The 13,591-nt window shown below is 35.7% G+C and overlaps 1 long non-coding RNA gene across 2 annotated transcripts; it reads left to right on the top strand.

Annotated features, from left to right (window-relative positions):
• Positions 1-9,896: 9,896 nt before the first annotated feature.
• LOC127728846 (uncharacterized) lies at positions 9,897-12,811 on the top strand. 2 transcript variants are annotated; one of them, XR_007994397.1, is made up of 3 exons: positions 9,897-9,954; positions 12,053-12,145; positions 12,551-12,811. It is a non-coding gene; the product is annotated as an uncharacterized LOC127728846 (long non-coding RNA). The 2 variants fall into 2 exon arrangements; XR_007994398.1 differs by lacking the exon at positions 9,897-9,954 and adding an exon at positions 10,241-10,377.
• Positions 12,812-13,591: the final 780 nt, after the last annotated feature.

A 13,591-nucleotide genomic window follows, 5' to 3' on the forward strand; every position in this document is an offset into this window, starting at 1 on the left:
TCAAAACAGACGAGGAATCAAATACATGATCCGGTAGAGAATGTATACCAAGAAAGTTCTTGCTCAAGTCCAATGAAGTCAGTTTAACTAATCCAGAAAACGCTTTTGACTCGATAACTGATATCTGAGCGGATAATAATTTCAAACTAGAAACATGTTTTAGTCCGGAAAATGAGAAGTTTAAAATAATGGGCAACTTATTGTCAGACATGTCCAAATATGTGGTATCGTTAGGAATATTTCTAGGCACATTCCGGAAAGCCCTTCCATGACAATCCGTAAACACATCATTTCCGGTTCTAGTTGTTGTACACTTTGAAGATAGACTTTTACTTATGAGGAATATCGACACAACGTAGACTATCCTCAGAACCTTCATTATAGCTGGTATAAGGCAGAGAATGTAATATTAAATGTTTAGTACTTTTGGTTCTATTAAACTATCAACGGATCTAATTGATTAAGACAGTTATCCTGTGTCAATAAACCTCGGAATTTCCCAGCTAATGTCCTTTTATTTCGGTGATCAGAGTCATATTTTTCCTTCAATGTCTATGGCTCTGAAGTTCCATTTTTGTAAACGTTTGCATTGTAAAGATGGTGATTTATCAACGGATTCAGAAAGTCGTACATTCATATATCAGAACATTTTTAGAATCCTCTTGCAACATTTTAAGTGTGCACTTGAATCAACTTAAAAACAAATACATTGTAAATTTTCTGGAAATAAAAGATAACTATTATATTTATTGTACTTGAAAGAAAATTTGAACAAAAGTTATTGTTAAGATCACTATGCGTATTTGTCTTTTTGGTATTTTCAGAAATGTAGATATCTTCATACGACAATATAAATTAACAGAAAATAACAGAAATGATTCGAAAAACGTACTTGTGATAACAGATAAAAAGTTTAAGAATGTGGAAAATAAAAAAGCACTAAGTAGTTAATATGGGCTAAGTATATATTAGCATATACTGGCAACTCCTCGTCCAATCAAATTGCTTAAATTTACATTCCAAGTTTCATAGTACATAATTTTATCGTGCACAAAGTAACTAAGCATGAATTACTTTGTACACAAAAAAAATATGTACTATAAAACCTTGTGAAGAGAAATTGAAGCAACTTGATGATGATGATGATGATGATGATGATGATGATGATGATATGAGGAGGAGGATGAGGAGGAGGAGGAGGAGGAGGAGGATTTTTTTGTCTCGCATATACAAATAGATTACGCCGCCGCCGCCGTCTGACAGGCGAGACTAAAAAAAATGATCATCATCATCATCATCATCATCATCATCATCATCATTATCACCATCATCATCATCATCATCATCATCATCATCATTTTAAAATCCAAAAACTCCCAACTGACCAATGAACTCTGACAATGAGGTCAAGGTCAGATGAAACCTAACATGTACACCTTACAATCATTCCATACACTAAATATAGTTGATCTATTGCATATAGTATTAGAAAATGTGGATAAATTTTGCCTAGTATGTGATCGTGTTTTTGACAGAAGAGTTGTAGTTTCTTTTAATGTACTTGGCATTAACTATCGCCAGACAATTTGTTATTTCGCTGTTCGATGCTTGCAGCTAGATATTTTACAGTATCGCCGTTATCATTTCCATGTAGTTTTGCTCCTGATGAGTCCACATCTATTATTCTGCATGCAATGAGATAGAGAGGATATTCTTATTTGATTACAGTAAATGATAATACATATGTATCACCACTTAAGGCAAACAATTCCATTTTCTACATGTTTTTTAAAAAGACAAAATGTCTGTTCCTTTGTTCTGATTTTCTTGTCTTGTTGTTTTATTAATTCTAAACCGCGTATTTGATCAGGAAAGATTTGAGGTCAACTGTTTATAACTGCATAAATAAAATTGAGAATGGAAATGGGGAATGTGTCAAAAAGACAACAACCCGACCATAGAGCAGACAACAGCATACACTGGGGAAGAGGAGGGGGAACGAATGCGCCTAACTTAAGTTATAAACATGACGCCAAAACAGTTGAATAAAATTTTTGCATTCACTAAAAAATGTCAGGCAAGATGCATATGTCACACATTGTATTGTAGTACCAGGAGGGCTGCCATGACGGATTGCATTTGGGGATATCAACCACAATAGTTTAAGGGGATCATAAATGCATCATTCATCAAAAGTTTTGTAACACTTGGCCCTTGACAGTTTTTTTTATTAATGTAGCATTTTCATTAAACCTTTTAATTTACAACGTTCATTTATTGTTTCTTTTTATCTAACTGTTTAGTTATTGTAAAGGTGGTAGAGTTATTTGTTAAGATCTGAACATCTAATACAGTTAACCTTTACTGTTTAGTCCATTTTTGGTAATATCCTTTTGGCGTTGCTCGGTATTTATACATCCCGCCATTGTGTTATTGTGCTATGGTCATTTTTTGTAGCTGTCTTCCATTTTTGCTTATGTGCTTTGTCTATAGAGTGTCAATATGTTTTTTTTGTTGTTGACATAGTTGTTTGTTTTATATTGATTAAGATTATAACACAATGTTGTCTGCTGTACCCTAATTTTTGACACTTTTACTTTTATGTCTGTTTGTTTTGCTCACACATTGTTGTCAATAAAATGGAATTCTATGCGACTGTCATACCAGTGAGAGGTTTAGCTTGCTATAAAACCAGGTTTCATCCACTTTTTTCTACATAAGGACATGCCTGTACTAAGTCAGGAATATGACAGTTGTATTCCGTTCGTTTGATGTGTTTGAGCTTTTGATTTTGCCATTTGATAAGGGACTTTCTGTTTTGAATTTTCCTTGAAGTTCGGTATTTTTGTTATTTTACTTTTTAGTTAACAAACACTTTCAGGTTTATTTTAGCGAAGCTTGGTTTTCAGTTAGCCTTGTGATTTCAGCAAAGAATAAAAAACAAAACCAAACAATTAACGAACGACAAATGATAACAACATCTCACACTAGGCTAGGTTACATAGTTAAGCTAAAACGATCTGTTATATTTCAAACAGCCCAAAAAACCAACCTATTTGTTTAGCTGAATAGCTACATGTATATAATTAGAACACACACACACACACACACACACACACACACACACACACACACTTTTGGTAAAACTTGTGACCTCTGGGACAGTAAGCCACGGGTCAATCAACACAAACTTTTGGCCTCTGGGACAATCAGCCACGGGTCAATCAACATAATCTTGGGGCCTCTGGGACAGTAAGCCACGGGTCAATCAACACAAAGTTGGGACCTATGGGACAGTAAGCCACGGGTCAATCAACACAATATCTTGGGGCCTCTGGGACAGTAAGCCACGTGTCAATCAACACAATCTTGGGGCCTCTAGGAAAGTAAGCCACGGGTCAATCAACACAATTTTGGGGTCTCTGGGACAGTAAGCCACGGGTCAATCAACACAAACTTGGGACCTATGGGACAGTAAGCCACGGGTCAATCAACACAATCTTGGGGCCTCTGGGACAGTAAGCCACGGGTCAATCAACAAAATCTTGGGGCCTCTGGGAAAGTTAGCCACGGGTCAATCAACACAAACTTGGGGCCTCTGGGACAGTTAGCCACGGGTCAAGGTAAAACTTGGGGCCTCTGAGACAGTGAGCCACGGGTCGATCAACACAAGCTTGGGGCCTCTGGGACAGTAAGCCACGGGTAAATCAACACAGTCCATTGAATTAAATGGAGCCAATATATGAAACGGGTTAAAACAGTTACCAATCTTCTAGCTCAAGGAAAGCGCCACTACACTTCCCCCACTTCAAGAGCTATTAAATAATAATAGTAGAGTAATCTGGCACAAAATGTAATGTATATGCGAACAAATGGGGAAAAACCGGAAAAATAAAATGCTGATTCTTGTAAATCGAACATAATATATAGATATAAGAAGATGTGGTATGAGTGCCAATGAGACAACTCTCCATCCAAGTCACAATTTGTAAAAGTAAACCATTATAGGTCAAAGTACGGCCTTCAACACGGAGCCTAGACTCACACCGAACAGCAAGCTATAAAGGGCCCCAGAAATGATTAGTGTAAAACCATTCAAACAGGAAAACCAACGGTCTAATCTATATAAAATACGAGAAACGAGAAACACTTATGAACCACATCAACAAACGACAACTCTATAAATTCATGATACTTCAACTATGTATTGATATTCGGGTGAAAATCGTCATATTTTATAATTACAGTATTTAATTCGTAGTTTATCTGTTAGTTCTTTTTTGCCTTATAAACTGATGGTCATAGTCTCTTATCTGGTGGCCATAGTCTCTTATCATAAAAAAAGACCCGTTCGATGTTTGGGTGGTCATAGTCTCTTATCATGGAAAAAGACCCGTTTGATGTTTGAGTGGTCATAGTCTCTTATCATCGAAAAAGGCCCGTTTGATGTTTGAGTGGTCATAGTCTTCTTCGGTTGGAATGAATGAACTCAAAGGTGAGTTTCAAAGTCTGCAATCCGACAATTGCAGCTATATCATATCTCCGTATTCTACACAATTAGCTTTGATAATCTGTTTATTGTAAGCGGTTCTGGCTGAATGTTGCTTCAATGAAAGCTAAATAGCATACTAGTATTTAATCAAATCTGCAATGGTGTACTCTTGCCACAAGGATGGTTTCGAGATTGTAGTTAATAAACATGTCATGTTGAACTGTTCCATTAATGCATTGCCATCTATTTGTGAATTTCAATGATGTCAATTCTATTTTATGAAAACCATTACAGACATGGAAATATCGAGACTTTCTAATGACTGAAATGGGCTGAGAGCACCTGCTTCCACATACGTTATCTTACATTCAAGAATCAGTTCCTTCAGTTGTATATTCTTAAAAGCATCGAATGTGTTGTTGTCTATCCTAGTTATTATACACGGGTCAAAATTAAGATATATTAATTTACGGAGAGAACGAAATCCGTTCCCAAAAATTTGGTTGTTAATACCATTGATTGATAATCTCTCTAAGTTTGATAATTTTTCTAAAACTTTCTCTGGATAATGACGGAAGTAGTTCTGAGATAAATCTAAAATCCTCAAAACAGACGAGGAATCAAATACATGATCCGGTAGAGAATGTATACCAAGAAAGTTCTTGCTCAAGTCCAATGAAGTCAGTTTAACTAATCCAGAAAACGCTTTTGACTCGATAACTGATATCTGAGCGGATAATAATTTCAAACTAGAAACATGTTTTAGTCCGGAAAATGAGAAGTTTAAAATAATGGGCAACTTATTGTCAGACATGTCCAAATATGTGGTATCGTTAGGAATATTTCTAGGCACATTCCGGAAAGCCCTTCCATGACAATCCGTAAACACATCATTTCCGGTTCTAGTTGTTGTACACTTTGAAGATAGACTTTTACTTATGAGGAATATCGACACAACGTAGACTATCCTCAGAACCTTCATTATAGCTGGTATAAGGCAGAGAATGTAATATTAAATGTTTAGTACTTTTGGTTCTATTAAACTATCAACGGATCTAATTGATTAAGACAGTTATCCTGTGTCAATAAACCTCGGAATTTCCCAGCTAATGTCCTTTTATTTCGGTGATCAGAGTCATATTTTTCCTTCAATGTCTATGGCTCTGAAGTTCCATTTTTGTAAACGTTTGCATTGTAAAGATGGTGATTTATCAACGGATTCAGAAAGTCGTACATTCATATATCAGAACATTTTTAGAATCCTCTTGCAACATTTTAAGTGTGCACTTGAATCAACTTAAAAACAAATACATTGTAAATTTTCTGGAAATAAAAGATAACTATTATATTTATTGTACTTGAAAGAAAATTTGAACAAAAGTTATTGTTAAGATCACTATGCGTATTTGTCTTTTTGGTATTTTCAGAAATGTAGATATCTTCATACGACAATATAAATTAACAGAAAATAACAGAAATGATTCGAAAAACGTACTTGTGATAACAGATAAAAAGTTTAAGAATGTGGAAAATAAAAAAGCACTAAGTAGTTAATATGGGCTAAGTATATATTAGCATATACTGGCAACTCCTCGTCCAATCAAATTGCTTAAATTTACATTCCAAGTTTCATAGTACATAATTTTATCGTGCACAAAGTAACTAAGCATGAATTACTTTGTACACAAAAAAAATATGTACTATAAAACCTTGTGAAGAGAAATTGAAGCAACTTGATGATGATGATGATGATGATGATGATGATGATGATATGAGGAGGAGGATGAGGAGGAGGAGGAGGAGGAGGAGGATTTTTTTGTCTCGCATATACAAATAGATTACGCCGCCGCCGCCGTCTGACAGGCGAGACTAAAAAAAATGATCATCATCATCATCATCATCATCATTATCACCATCATCATCATCATCATCATCATCATCATTTTAAAATCCAAAAACTCCCAACTGACCAATGAACTCTGACAATGAGGTCAAGGTCAGATGAAACCTAACATGTACACCTTACAATCATTCCATACACTAAATATAGTTGATCTATTGCATATAGTATTAGAAAATGTGGATAAATTTTGCCTAGTATGTGATCGTGTTTTTGACAGAAGAGTTGTAGTTTCTTTTAATGTACTTGGCATTAACTATCGCCAGACAATTTGTTATTTCGCTGGTCGATGCTTGCAGCTAGATATTTTACAGTATCGCCGTTATCATTTCCATGTAGTTTTGCTCCTGATGAGTCCACATCTATTATTCTGCATGCAATGAGATAGAGAGGATATTCTTATTTGATTACAGTAAATGATAATACATATGTATCACCACTTAAGGCAAACAATTCCATTTTCTACATGTTTTTTAAAAAGACAAAATGTCTGTTCCTTTGTTCTGATTTTCTTGTCTTGTTGTTTTATTAATTCTAAACCGCGTATTTGATCAGGAAAGATTTGAGGTCAACTGTTTATAACTGCATAAATAAAATTGAGAATGGAAATGGGGAATGTGTCAAAAAGACAACAACCCGACCATAGAGCAGACAACAGCATACACTGGGGAAGAGGAGGGGGAACGAATGCGCCTAACTTAAGTTATAAACATGACGCCAAAACAGTTGAATAAAATTTTTGCATTCACTAAAAAATGTCAGGCAAGATGCATATGTCACACATTGTATTGTAGTACCAGGAGGGCTGCCATGACGGATTGCATTTGGGGATATCAACCACAATAGTTTAAGGGGATCATAAATGCATCATTCATCAAAAGTTTTGTAACACTTGGCCCTTGACAGTTTTTTTTATTAATGTAGCATTTTCATTAAACCTTTTAATTTACAACGTTCATTTATTGTTTCTTTTTATCTAACTGTTTAGTTATTGTAAAGGTGGTAGAGTTATTTGTTAAGATCTGAACATCTAATACAGTTAACCTTTACTGTTTAGTCCATTTTTGGTAATATCCTTTTGGCGTTGCTCGGTATTTATACATCCCGCCATTGTGTTATTGTGCTATGGTCATTTTTTGTAGCTGTCTTCCATTTTTGCTTATGTGCTTTGTCTATAGAGTGTCAATATGTTTTTTTTGTTGTTGACATAGTTGTTTGTTTTATATTGATTAAGATTATAACACAATGTTGTCTGCTGTACCCTAATTTTTGACACTTTTACTTTTATGTCTGTTTGTTTTGCTCGCACATTGTTGTCAATAAAATGGAATTCTATGCGACTGTCATACCAGTGAGAGGTTTAGCTTGCTATAAAACCAGGTTTCATCCACTTTTTTCTACATAAGGACATGCCTGTACTAAGTCAGGAATATGACAGTTGTATTCCGTTCGTTTGATGTGTTTGAGCTTTTGATTTTGCCATTTGATAAGGGACTTTCTGTTTTGAATTTTCCTTGAAGTTCGGTATTTTTGTTATTTTACTTTTTAGTTAACAAACACTTTCAGGTTTATTTTAGCGAAGCTTGGTTTTCAGTTAGCCTTGTGATTTCAGCAAAGAATAAAAAACAAAACCAAACAATTAACGAACGACAAATGATAACAACATCTCACACTAGGCTAGGTTACATAGTTAAGCTAAAACGATCTGTTATATTTCAAACAGCCCAAAAAACCAACCTATTTGTTTAGCTGAATAGCTACATGTATATAATTAGAACACACACACACACACACACACACACACACACACACACTTTTGGTAAAACTTGTGACCTCTGGGACAGTAAGCCACGGGTCAATCAACACAAACTTTTGGCCTCTGGGACAATCAGCCACGGGTCAATCAACATAATCTTGGGGCCTCTGGGACAGTAAGCCACGGGTCAATCAACACAAAGTTGGGACCTATGGGACAGTAAGCCACGGGTCAATCAACACAATATCTTGGGGCCTCTGGGACAGTAAGCCACGTGTCAATCAACACAATCTTGGGGCCTCTAGGAAAGTAAGCCACGGGTCAATCAACACAATTTTGGGGTCTCTGGGACAGTAAGCCACGGGTCAATCAACACAAACTTGGGACCTATGGGACAGTAAGCCACGGGTCAATCAACACAATCTTGGGGCCTCTGGGACAGTAAGCCACGGGTCAATCAACAAAATCTTGGGGCCTCTGGGAAAGTTAGCCACGGGTCAATCAACACAAACTTGGGGCCTCTGGGACAGTTAGCCACGGGTCAAGGTAAAACTTGGGGCCTCTGAGACAGTGAGCCACGGGTCGATCAACACAAGCTTGGGGCCTTTGGGACAGTAAGCCACGGGTAAATCAACACAGTCCATTGAATTAAATGGAGCCAATATATGAAACGGGTTAAAACAGTTACCAATCTTCTAGCTCAAGGAAAGCGCCACTACACTTCCCCCACTTCAAGAGCTATTAAATAATAATAGTAGAGTAATCTGGCACAAAATGTAATGTATATGCGAACAAATGGGGAAAAACCGGAAAAATAAAATGCTGATTCTTGTAAATCGAACATAATATATAGATATAAGAAGATGTGGTATGAGTGCCAATGAGACAACTCTCCATCCAAGTCACAATTTGTAAAAGTAAACCATTATAGGTCAAAGTACGGCCTTCAACACGGAGCCTAGACTCACACCGAACAGCAAGCTATAAAGGGCCCCAGAAATGATTAGTGTAAAACCATTCAAACAGGAAAACCAACGGTCTAATCTATATAAAATACGAGAAACGAGAAACACTTATGAACCACATCAACAAACGACAACTCTATAAATTCATGATACTTCAACTATGTATTGATATTCGGGTGAAAATCGTCATATTTTATAATTACAGTATTTAATTCGTAGTTTATCTGTTAGTTCTTTTTTGCCTTATAAACTGATGGTCATAGTCTCTTATCTGGTGGCCATAGTCTCTTATCATAAAAAAAGACCCGTTCGATGTTTGGGTGGTCATAGTCTCTTATCATGGAAAAAGACCCGTTTGATGTTTGAGTGGTCATAGTCTCTTATCATCGAAAAAGGCCCGTTTGATGTTTGAGTGGTCATAGTCTTCTTCGGTTGGAATGAATGAACTCAAAGGTGAGTTTCAAAGTCTGCAATCCGACAATTGCAGCTATATCATATCTCCGTATTCTACACAATTAGCTTTGATAATCTGTTTATTGTAAGCGGTTCTGGCTGAATGTTGCTTCAATGAAAGCTAAATAGCATACTAGTATTTAATCAAATCTGCAATGGTGTACTCTTGCCACAAGGATGGTTTCGAGATTGTAGTTAATAAATATGTCATGTTGAACTGTTCCATTAATGCATTGCCATCTATTTGTGAATTTCAATGATGTCAATTCTATTTTATGAAAACCATTACAGACATATGTTGTCATGTCTGCAGGTATTCAATACACTATTTATAGTGGTTGTTAATGTATTGACAGTCCTATAACGACACTGTAAATATCACAGCACTGTGAGTACTACTATAGTATTAGCTATATTTATTTAATTTTCAATACATATTGTATTGTTTGGTTCCTATAAAGTGACATGCTAATAATTTTGATATTGTTTGAACAAAACTTTGAGCCGAGTTGCATCATTTTTTTCTAGTTTTGATGATTATCTTTTTTCTTTCATGAAGCTCAATCAACTTCACTAAACTTCCATGTTAAAACAATAAATATCTTTTGAGTAAGACATTATGATTGTTTTCTGCTCCTTAAACCATGAAATCGTGACCTCGCATCACTGCATCGGTCAATTATAATAATAATTGTCTTCAAAACTTATCACTTCTTTTTCCTATCTAATTTCAATATTTTCGAACTGTATTATCATTTTACAGCAAAAGCTTTAAATAAAAGGATATATGGAGTCACAGTGAATGTCAAAGGTAAACTAATACATTTGAAAAGGTTTGTTGGAAACAAGTATAAGGTCATTTTTCTTTGACTGTTAATGACATCTTAACACTAAATCCTTTTGATGTTGGATGTGAATTGATTGATATTTTAGCCTTAGATACATGAATTTTTTTAGTTGTTATTGGCTTTGAACTAGTTGTCAAGTACTCTCAGATCTGTACTCTGTGTCTTTTTTTGTTTTGATGGATGTATAAATACCCTGCCACGTCCGGTCTGTGTTTTTGTTAGATGTTTTTTCTGCTTTGTATCGATCTGATGAGTTAAGCCTTTTTCAACTGATTTTTATAGTTTGTTCTTATGTTGAACTGTTACACCACTGTCCCAGGTTAGGGGAGGGTTGTACTGTTACACCATTGTCCCAGGTTAGGGGAGGGTTGTACTGTTACACCACTGTCCCAGGTTAGGGGAGGGTTGGCGCCTTCAAACATGTTAAACTCCGTCACATTCTTTATGTCCTTATTTTTATATAGCCAAATAAAATGAGCTTGGCTTGACCATTGACATTTCATCACATGCTATTTTCTTTCCTATCAAAGCATTTAAAACAGTATAATTGTATAAACTGTCATACAAGTAACTAAATTGTCGAACCTAAATCGTGCGACATGTATCCCCCGAACAACCGCCATCAGGTTTGGAAGCCAAGGCATTTGAGAGCATCAAAACTTTGACTGAAGCAGTTGAAACATAAGTAATTTTATTACAAAACAGAATTAAGAAACAAAAATGTAAAACCATTACATATCCCTTAGTTAACGCCAATATCGAAGCATTGGCTGCCAGGCCTTGTGGTCATAAAACTTTCGAGTACGATTATCGTAATCAGACTCAGTAACCAACCAATCAAAATACTGGATTCGGTGTTTCGAGCACAAATTTTGTACTCCGATTACTGAGTAAAGTTTTATGACCGAGAGACCAGGCACCAGTATTGACAAACAGTTCACCAGTGGCGCTATAGACACAATGTTAGTACATAGTCTATGGTAGTAAATGTAAATAACGCCAATATAGAAAGAAACATTAGCTACCAGGCGCCGTACCTCTATCGACTAACAGTCCCCCAGCAGCGATACGGTCACAATGGTAGTACATGTAAATAACGCCAATATAGAAGCATTGACAACCAGGCACCACTATGGATAAACAGTCTACCAGCAGTGATACGGACAAATGGTATTACATGTAAATAACGCCAATATAGAAGCATTGACAACCAGGCACCACTATGGACAAACAATCTACCAGCAGTGATACGGACAAATGGTAATACATGTAAATAACGCCAATATAGAATCATTGACAACCAGGCACAAATACGGGCTAGCAGTGGTGTTATTACTATTGCTTGTGACCTGCCAATCCCGGTGATGGTAGCATCAGTCTTTGTATGGTTTCAATGTGATTTTCTGATTTTATCTTCTGGTGTAATTGTAATAAACTAAGGTTGCAGCTTATTCAAGCAAAATCGGCGTTTATGTTTGAACCGATGAAGATTTTTCCAGAGATGTGCCGAGTAATTTTAAACATTTTATTTACTCCAAGAAGTACATATACATAGACCATTTTTATTTATACTGCATGGTTTACTTTATGCATTAGTACTCGTCGTTTTCGTTCGCCTTATATATGTATATCTTCCAGGTTGACCATTCGAACATTTACGATCAACTATGATTAAGTTCCTTGGGGTTTTTATGTACATGTTGTTGATTGTTTCAACTTTGGCGTCAAATGGTAAGTTCTATTATACAGCCTACAGATAATGAAATTAATATTTATTTTATTGTTCATTCCAAACAATAGCATTGTACGACTGCAGCATATTAAGAGTTTCAGGGCATATTTTACTCAAGGTCTTTTGTTTAATGTTCAATACATGTATACAATATTAGCCAACATGTGAATTTGTTTATACTTAAAACATAGGTCAATACGACTCAAGTTGATATAACATTCATTCGGTTCTATAATATTTCAACTAACAATATAAAAATTTATGCGACACATTATTTCAAGGATGGGGTTGGTTAGCTAAGTCGTTATAACGACTTAAAAAATAAAACTACACCCTGACACTAACCGGCTTCCGTAGGTAGGAAATATTAATCAATATTTTTTTAAAGTGTGTTTCCATTTCAGCCTGTTACAAAGACGGTAATTGGTATGACGATGGTGAAGACATAGGTTTCCATGACGACTGTTATGGATGTAAATGCAGTGATGGACTTATTTTATGCATCGACCAAAAGTTGACGTGTGAAAGACCTGTATGTGGTGAGCGAGCTGTGTCTATACCAGGTCAATGTTGCCCAGTCTGCGTGTAGGATATTCGTATCAGTATCTGGTTTCACCACCGTGGTGATGCATATACTCACTATGATGAATAAAATTGTATTTTAATCCAGAAGTTTTGCTTCACAATTAATGTCCCATTTTTTGTTAATGGCTGGTTGCTTGACAGACAGTGATAAATATTTCATGTAAAGACAGAATAAGTATCTATCCAGCTTCTGACAATTTCAGAAAATAACCTCATATGATCAGGTATGTGTACAAAGCTACTTATCAACAGTGCATTGACCATTCACAATTTAAATCATACATTCATTTAAGGAATGACTGTAATATTTTTTCTGTCTATGAAGAAATAACATCAAAAATGTGGTGCACACTGAATAACCCGCGTAGCGTGTTATTTTAAAGTGTGCACCACATTTTTTATGTTATTTCGAATAGACAGAAAAAATATTACAGTCATTTCTTATAATTTAATTCTAAATTCCATTTGAAAGTTTTTACCGGAGTAAACCATGAAAAAACGTTGATGACGTCACGGTCACATGACAAAATTATGTCTATGAGCTGATAAACAAAACAACGTCAGCCAATCAGAAGACGTATTACATCCAAAATTAAATTATTTCATTATAATGTAATGCTAAAGTTCATTGACTCTAAATAAATATTGCGATGCCTTGATGTATTCGTGTATCCGTTACATAAAATAATTACTATATATGACTGGTGCCCGCTTATGCCGGTCGGGGAAATACTAAATCTCTTTAAAAAGAACCCGGTACCCCGGACACAAAACACTCTATAAACTTAGCGAAAAATGTATCGCATTAGCATGTAGCTATTGGTGACGACAATTAACGTATTAAGTCATGAGTAGGACTG

The sequence above is a fragment of the Mytilus californianus genome, unplaced genomic scaffold, assembly GCF_021869535.1.
Source record: "Mytilus californianus isolate M0D057914Y unplaced genomic scaffold, xbMytCali1.0.p SCAF_2, whole genome shotgun sequence".
Taxonomy (NCBI): Eukaryota; Metazoa; Mollusca; class Bivalvia; order Mytilida; family Mytilidae; genus Mytilus; species Mytilus californianus.